The sequence below is a fragment of the Zea mays genome, chromosome 10, assembly GCF_902167145.1.
Source record: "Zea mays cultivar B73 chromosome 10, Zm-B73-REFERENCE-NAM-5.0, whole genome shotgun sequence".
In the NCBI taxonomy this organism is placed as follows: Eukaryota; Viridiplantae; Streptophyta; class Magnoliopsida; order Poales; family Poaceae; genus Zea; species Zea mays.
Window position 1 is genome coordinate 140,350,649 of NC_050105.1, and position 7,063 is coordinate 140,357,711.

Consider the following 7,063-nt stretch of genomic DNA (forward strand, 5'->3'; position numbering starts at 1 on the left):
ATTAAGGGAAGACAATAAGCTTACAAATCAACTCTTTGCGAGTTGATGCTCCCCTACTATTACTACATTACATTACTACTACTACTATACTACGCTATACTACTCTACATTACTACTACATTATTCTAACTACACTATACTAATATCTAAAGACCAGTGGCGTTTAGCCACTGGCCTTGCTGCTGCTGCCACCGCCGCCGCCCCTGGTGCTGCCCTTGCTGCTGCCGCCTCTGGTGCTGCCCTTGCTCCCGTCGCCGCCGCCGCTGCCCCCGCCGCTGCCGCTGCCGTCACCGTCGCCGTCGCCACCGTCGTCGTCGTCGCCGTCGTCGTCGTCGTCATCCTCGTCCTCGCCGCCGTCCGAGTCCTCCTCATCTGAGGAGTACTCCGACTCATCCGAGCCCTCGAGCCCGGAGCGCTCGACGGCCCGGATGTACGTCCAGACTTCCGCGGCAATCCCCTGGGAGTCGTCTGAATCATCAGACGACGTCGGGGGAGAGACGGGAGCTGGAGACCCCTCGGACTCGGAGGAGAACTCCTCCTCCGAGTATTCCGAGTCGCCGAAGTCCTCCGACGGAGGAGTCGGCTCGCGCTTGCGTTTGTTACTCTTGCCCATGGCGGAAGCAGACGGGAGAAAAGAGAAGGATGCAGTAAAGAACAGCGAAGAGATGTGAAAAAACCAGAGGGGCAACGACGTTATTTATAGAAGGGAAAGGCAACCGCTCACCTCCAACCGTGGTTACTGAACAGTCGCAAAGCATTCAATAAGCACTTCCACCCGTCTGAAGATACGTCAGACGGCTGACGCCGTTTCATGCAACACTACACCCATTGGGACTCCAGTCAACAGCGCAAAGGATATGATTACACTCGCCGTCCCATCACATTACTACTCAGAAGCAGCTGGCTAAAACACTCAGCGTACCAAGCCATCCCTTGCCCACACCCATTGGGGGGGATGCCCAGGAATTATCAGTATATTTTTCAAAACGGTCACATCTGTGCAGGGCACGCAGTGAATACCTCAAGACAAAAATGAGATATCAGTAAGGATCAGAGGAAAGCCAAATATAGCCAGCGAAGTACAATATATGGCCGACAGAAGCGACGTGAAGACTAGACAGAGAACGTCCATCAAACGTCCAATCAGTCGCAGAAGCAAATAAATTGCACTACCTAGCAAGATATGGATGGATTGCAAACTCGGCTGCTAAAGACAAAATATATGCTGACCTCTGCAGCAAAATATTGATGACATAATGCTGACCTCCAAAGCGTAATGCAAATAGCTTCATACCAATTTCTACAAACGAAAGGGATAATTTTCAGCAAAGAGGCACGCGAGGAAGACCTTCGAATGGATTATCTTTAAAAAATCCATTTGAAGGTCGGGGGCTACACCCATTGGGTGCACCTCCGGTGCACCCCATGGATTATCATTCCAAGCCAAAATAGTGCCGACTTCTAAAGGCGTGGGACAAGATTAAAAGACCAACCCTCAACCAAGATGCAGGAGCACAAATGGAGATAATTTCTAGGAAGACCTTCGAGTAGATTGTTTTTTAAAATCTACTCAAAGCTCGGGGGCTACACCCATTGGGTGCACCTCCGGTGCACCCAATGAAGTTCAGAATCCTACAAAATTGAAATGTCGGCCTCTAAGGCACAAGCATGAAACTAAGCTTCGGTCAAATGAGTGATCGGAGCAAGAGAAGACAGCAGGAAGACGTTCTTCTTCAAAACACACGCAAGTTGGACCTGGGATCTTTGGGCTGATTACTTCTAAATTAACCCAAAGATCGGGGTCTTGTGGGGGACAGATATCCCCCGGGTCCACTAAAGGAGTAAGAGACCTCACGAAAGGCCCAAGGGCCCGATAAATCGTGAGGTCATTCTTTCGTGGGCCTGGGGAGAAACAACCAACAAAGCAGAGCGACGTGAGACCGGATTGGAGCAAACCCGGATGGCCCACAACGTCGAGCGAGTAAATCGCAACAGAGACCCGACTTTCCCGCGCTGAAGCCCCCATGCAACGGAGCCATGCAAGGATAAGTCGGCGAGGGTTACGTAGGGATAAACTCAAGAAGTTCACTACCTTTTAGCTACTTGTTGTTATCATATCCACATGTACTGCCCCACGGTCGAGTATATAAGGCCTAGGGGGCACCCCTTCGGAACGATCGACCCTATCTTACTTAGCCACCCACATCAACTCTCTGTGTCTTCAATCCAGAGAGCCCTCTTGTAACCACGCTCACCAAGCATATTCACCAGGACGTAGGGTGTTACGCATCTCTAAGCGGCCCGAACCTGTAAATCTTGTCCACTGTCCTTCGTGCGATCAGCACGAACCATTTTGCTACAGTCGTCGACACCGTCCTACTCCTAGAAACACCTTGAGGGGTAACCCCGGGTGTGCGGTCGGACCCAAAACACCGACAGAAAGCGTTTCCAACAAGGGCTCGAGGCGCTGCGTGATGACCGCAAGCCCCCGAGTGTATTTCTTGTAAGAGCTCCTGGCCTTCGGCGATGGATATGCATCACTGGAGGATGCCTGAGGGGCTGCGGTGGTAGAGCTCCTTCTCGTCCCCCAGCAAGACGAACGACTTGGCGCGCCGCGCCAGTCGCCGAGCCTCGGCTCGGTCGAGGGGCAGCTCTCCTCGGTGGAGATATTGCAGGTACGGGTCTGCCAGTTTCGATTAGGCGTGACCCCGCTTCGCTCTTCCTCGACGCGCAGTGCCTCACCCTCGGGGGCCGAGGGTGCCTCGGGCTGAGCCGAGGGCGCCTCGGGCTGAGCCGAGGGTGCCTCGGGCTGGGCCGAGGCCTTCTCGGGCTCGGGCGTGCCGTCGGTCTTGACTGAGGGTTGATGTAGGTCTCGGGAGAAGACGTCTGGGGGAACCGTTGTTCGCCCCGAGGTTATCTTAGCCAGCTCGTCCGTAGTCTCGTTGTATCGTCGGGCGACGTGGTTGAGCTCGAGCCCATAGAACATGTCTTCCAGGCGCTGAACCTTGTCGCAGTAGGCTTCCATCTTCAGGTCATGACAGTGGGAGTTCTTCATGACTTGGTCGATGACAAGCTGCGAGTCGCCGCGAGCGTCGAGGCGTCGAACCCCTAGCTCGATGGCGATGCACAACCCGTTAACCAGAGCCTCGTACTCGGCCATGTTGTTGGACGCCGGGAAATGGAGGCGCAGCACATAGCGGAGGTGTTTCCCGAGGGGTGAGATGAAGAGCAGGCCCGCGCCTGCCCCTGTTTTCATCAGCGACCCGTCGAAAAACATGGTCCAGAGTTCCTGTTGGATCGGAGCTGCCGGGAGCTGGGTGTCGACCCATTCAGCCACAAAGTCCGCCAAGACTTGGGACTTGATGGCCTTCCGAGGGGCGAACGAGATTGTCTCGCCCATGATCTCCACCGCCCACTTTGCAATCCTACCCGAGGCCTCTCGACACTGGATGATCTCCCCCAGGGGGAAGGATGACACCACAGTCACTGGATGAGACTCGAAGTAGTGTCGCAACTTCCGCCGCGTCAGGATCACTGCGTACAACAGCTTCTGAATTTGTGGGTAGCGGATCTTGGTCTCGGACAGTACCTCACTGATGAAGTAGACTGGCCTCTGGACGGGCAATGCATGCCCCTCTTCTCGTATCTCAACCACGATCGCGGCGCTGACCACCTGAGTGGTAGCGGCGATGTATATCAAGAGGGCTTCTCCGGCAGCGGGGGGCACCAAGATGGGCGCGTTCGTGAGGAGCGCCTTCAGGTTCCCGAGGGCTTCCTCGGCCTCAGGGGTCCAAGTGAAGCACTCGGCCTTTCTTAAGAGGCGGTACAGGGGTAGGCCTCTTCCGCCGAGGCGCGAGATGAAGCGGCTCAGAGCCGCAAGGCATCCCATGACCCTCTGTACGCCTTTCAAGTCCTTGATGGGCCCCATGTTGGTGATTGCCGCGATTTTCTCCGGGTTGGCCTCGATGCCCCGCTCGGAGACGATGAACCCCAAGAGCATGCCTCGGGGTACTCCGAAGACACACTTCTCGGGGTTGAGTTTTACGCCTTTCGCCTTGAGACACCGAATGTCGTTTCAAGGTCGGAAAGGAGGTCGGAGGCTTTCTTCGTCTTGACTACGATGTCATCGATGTAAGCCTCGGCCGTTCGACCGATGTGTTGGCCGAACACGTGGTTCATGCACCTTTGGTATGTCGCACCCGCATTCCTCAAACCAAACGGCATAGTAACGTAGCAGTACATGCCGAAAGGTGTGATGAAAGAAGTCGCGAGCTGGTCGGACTCTTTCATCCTGATTTGGTGATACCCTGAGTAGGCATCGAGGAAAGACAGGGTTTCGCACCCAGCAGTGGAATCCACGATTTGATCGATGCGAGGCAGAGGGTAGGAAACTTTTGGACATGCTTTGTTTAGACCAGTGTAGTCTACACACATCCTCCATTTCCCTCCTTTCTTTCTCACAAGCACAGGGTTGGCAAGCCATTCGGGATGGAATACCTCTTTGATGAACCCTGCTGCCATTAGCTTGTGGATCTCCTCGCCTATGGCTCTGCGCTTTTCTTCGTCGAATCGGCGCAGAGGCTGCTTCACGGGTCGGGCTCCAGCTCGGATATCCAGCGAGTGCTCGGTGACATCCCTTGGTATGCCGGGCATGTCCGAGGGACTCCACGCGAAAACGTCGGCGTTTGCACGGAGAAAGTCGACGAGCACTGCTTCCTATTTGGGGTCGAGCTCGGAGCCGATCCGGATCTGCTTAGAGGCGTCGTTGCTGGGATCAAGAGGGACGGACTTAGCCGTCTTCGCTGGCTCGAAGTTGCCGGCATGGCGCTTTACGTCTGGCGCCTCCTTGGAGAGGCTCTCCAGGTCGGCGATGAGGGCCTCGGATTCGGCGAGAGCCTCGGCGTACTCCACGCACTCCACGTCGCATTCGTACGCATGTCGGTACGTGGGGCCGACGGTGATGACCCCGTCGGGGCCCGACATCTTGAGCTTGAGGTAGGTGTAGTTGGGGACGGCCATGAACTTGGTGTAGCATGGCCTCCCCAGCACTGCGTGGTAGGTTCCTCGGAACCAGACCACCTCGAACGTGAGGGTTTCCCTTCTGAAGTTGGAGGGAGTCCTGAAGCAGACGGGCAGATCGAGTTATCCGAGGGGCTGGACGCGCTTCCCGGGAATGATCCCATGAAAAGGCGCCGCGCCTGCCCGGACCGAGGATAGATCGATCCACAGGAGCCCGAGGGTCTCGGCGTAGATGATGTTGAGGCTGCTGCCTCCGTCCATGAGGACCTTGGTGAGCCTGACGTTGCCGATGACGGGGTCGACAACGAGCGGGTATTTCCCCGGGCTTGGCACACGGTCGGGGTGGTCGCCCTGGTCGAAGGTGATGGGCTTGTCGGACCAGTCTAGGTAGACTGGCGCCACCACCTTTACCGAGCAGACCTCCCGACGCTCTCGCTTGCGGTGCCGAGCCGAGGCGTTCGCCACTTGCCCACCGTAGATCATGAAGCAGTCGTGGACCTCGGGGAACTCCTCTGCCTTGTGATCCTCCCTCTTGTCATTGTTGTGGGCCCTGCCACCTTCCGCAGGTGGCCCGGCCTTGTGAAAGTGGCGCCGAAGCATGACGCACTCCTCAAGGGTGTGCTTGACGGGCCCCTGATGATAGGGGCACGGCTCCTTGAGCATCTCATCGAAGAGATTGGCGCCTCCGGGAGGTTTCCGAGGGTTCTTGTACTCAGCGGCGGCGACAAGGTCCGCGTCGGCGGCGTCGTGTTTTGCTTGCGACTTCTTCTTGCCTTTCTTCTTGGTGCCGCGCTGAGTGGACGCCTCGGGGGCATCTTCCGGCTGGCGGCCCTGGGGCTGCTTGTCCTTCCGGAAGATGGCCTCAACCGCCTCCTGGCCAGAGGCGAACTTGGTGGCGATGTCCATCAGCTCGCTCGCCCTGGTGGGGGTCTTGCGACCCAGCTTGCTCACCAGGTCGCGGCAAGTGGTGCCGGCGAGGAACGCGCCGATGACATCCGAGTCGGTGACGTTGGGCAGCTCGGTGAGCTGCTTCAAGAATCGTCGGATGTAGTCTCGGAGAGACTCTCTCGGCTGCTGGTGGCAGCTTCGGAGATCCCAAGAGTTCTCAGGGCGCACGTACGTGCCCTGGAAGTTGCCGGCGAAGGCTTGGACCAGGTCGTCCCAGTTGGAGATCTGCCCTGGAGGCAGGTGCTCCAACCAGGCTCGAGCGGTGTCGGAGAGGAACAGGGGGAGGTTGCGGATGATGAGGTTGTCATCGTCCGTTCCACCCAGTTGGCAGGCCAGCCGGTAGTCCGCGAGCCATAGTTCCGGCCTCGTCTCCCCCGAGTACTTTGTGATAGTAGTCGGGGTTCGGAACCGGGTCGGGAACTGCGCCCATCGTATGGCCCGGCTGAAAGCATGCGGACCGGGTGGTTCGGGCGAGGGACTCCGATCCTCCCCGCTGTCATAGCGTCCCCCACGCCTGGGGTGGTAGCCTCGGCCCACCCTCTCGTCGAGGTGGGTTTGACGGTTGCAGTGGTGGTGCTCGTTGCCGAGGCGACCCGGGGCCGCAGGCGCTGTGTTGCGTGTGCGCCCGGTGTGGACCGAGGCTTCCCGCATGAATCGGGAAGTCGCGACGCGATGCTCCGAGGGGTATCCCTGCCTTCGGGAGGCAGAGCTTTCGGCCCGTCGGACCGCGGCATCCTCCAGGAGATTCTTGAGCTCTCCCTGGATACGCCTCCCTTCGGTGGTTGATGGCTCCGGCATCGCGCGGAGAAGTATCGCTGCTGCAGCTAGGTTCTGGCCGACCCCACTGGAAGCCGGTGGTGGCCTTACCCTGACACCGTCGGCGATGCGGTGCTGGATGCCCTGGGGTAGATGACATGCTTCTCCGGCCGGAGCTTGGCCTGCCCATTCCTGCCCGATGTCCCGGCGGAACGGCTCAAGTGTTCCTGCTCCCTCGTCGAGCCTGGCCTGCATCTCGCGGATTTGCTCGAGCTGTGCGTCCTGACCCCCCGCAGGGACTGGGACCACAGCTAGCTCCCGAAGGATGTCAACGCGAGGC